This window comes from Aplysia californica, unplaced genomic scaffold (assembly GCF_000002075.1).
Source record: "Aplysia californica isolate F4 #8 unplaced genomic scaffold, AplCal3.0 scaffold00013, whole genome shotgun sequence".
Lineage (NCBI taxonomy): Eukaryota > Metazoa > Mollusca > Gastropoda > Aplysiida > Aplysiidae > Aplysia > Aplysia californica.
The window spans coordinates 2,691,171-2,692,241 of NW_004797283.1; the positions used below are offsets into that span (position 1 = coordinate 2,691,171).

Consider the following 1,071-nt stretch of genomic DNA (forward strand, 5'->3'; position numbering starts at 1 on the left):
CACACACACACACACACACACACACACAAACCCCCGGGCTCACAACAAATGAAGCATAAAGGCAGGAAACGAAAGAACAAGTAACTATTGATTCTGACGTGCTCCACAATAAAGCCGTGTCACTGTCTAGTGGCACAGTAGGCCTAAGTGGGTATAGTGCCTCTCCACGCCACCCATGAAACAAAGACTCGATTCCACGTCGAGAAATTGTTGTAGACACAGTCGAAATTTTCTAAGACGACTACCCGTCGCCGAAGAGAAAAGTGTCCGTCTTAGACAGGTGATCGTCTTATAGACTACAATGTCGTTATATAATGTTTAAACAAGCAATGGGCAAAATGAAAGTGGTGGCCGTTTGTACAGGCGATTGTCTTATACAGGTGATTGTCCTGCACAGCGGCTGTTAGAGAGCAGGTTTGACTACTAATGTAGCAGGATCTCTCTCTCTCTCTCTCTCTCTCTCTCTCTCTCTCTCTCTTTCTCTCTCTCTCTCACCCTCCCCCCCCCACACACACATACGTACGTGTACCCCTCAACTCGTCTTGAGGATTGCACACCTTGCATTTCAAGATCAACCTGGGTTGTATCGGGTGCACCCTAGCAAAATGACGGTGATATTATGTACTGTACTACTGTCTACTAGACAAGATGCTATCTTTTCCAGAAAGGAATCGAAACCTTGGTTTTGAAAGAGACAACAGTAATGATGGCTCTGTGGAAACAAGAAAACGGCAAAGACGAAGAAGAATGCAGGAAGATAAAAGAAGACAACTGACTGCAGCAGCATGGTGGATACGTTAATTTCCATTATTCGTTATGTGTGCGCCTACCTGACGTGTCCTCGGTAGTATAGTGGTAAGTATCCCCGCCTGTCACGCGGGAGACCGGGGTTCGATTCCCCGCCGGGGAGGTTGTTTTTTTTCTCAGAGAAACTCCCTTGCCCACACGTTCCCTTTCTATTGTCGCTCACATTTCAACTCCCGAATGAAAATTATTATAATTTTTTTTTAGGGGGGTTGGTTCCTCCTAAAAATGGGATAGCGCCTGTGTCATCACACACACACACACACA

At 46.0% G+C, this 1,071-nt stretch overlaps 1 non-coding gene across 1 annotated transcript; it reads left to right on the forward strand.

Moving 5' to 3' along the window:
• The first annotated feature begins 838 nt into the window (after positions 1-838).
• TRNAD-GUC lies at positions 839-910 on the forward strand. Its single transcript has one exon. It is a non-coding gene; the product is annotated as a tRNA-Asp (tRNA).
• The last annotated feature ends 161 nt before the right edge of the window (positions 911-1,071 follow it).